Source organism: Poromitra crassiceps (assembly GCF_964638095.1).
Source record: "Poromitra crassiceps genome assembly, chromosome: 12".
NCBI lineage: Eukaryota > Metazoa > Chordata > Actinopteri > Beryciformes > Melamphaidae > Poromitra > Poromitra crassiceps.
Genome location: NC_139632.1, coordinates 21,128,566 through 21,128,819, shown reverse-complemented (window position 1 = coordinate 21,128,819; position 254 = coordinate 21,128,566).

Genomic DNA, 254 nt, shown 5'->3' with positions numbered 1-254 from the left:
CTTCCAGGTCTCACTGCACTCCCTGCAGGATCTCTCACATGCGGCTTGGATTTATTTGGAGAACATCCTGAAGAGCAGAGCCTTTTCCACCAAATACAACTGTATGGTTGCAAACACCTCTGACGTAAGTGTCTCTATAATGAAAAACACTTTTGCTTTGGCATCTTTTACGACTGAGAAAAAAATCTTGTTTTGCTCCTTTTATGTAAGTCAAAGCCCCACAACAGATCCTGATCTAATGTGATGTGACTTTA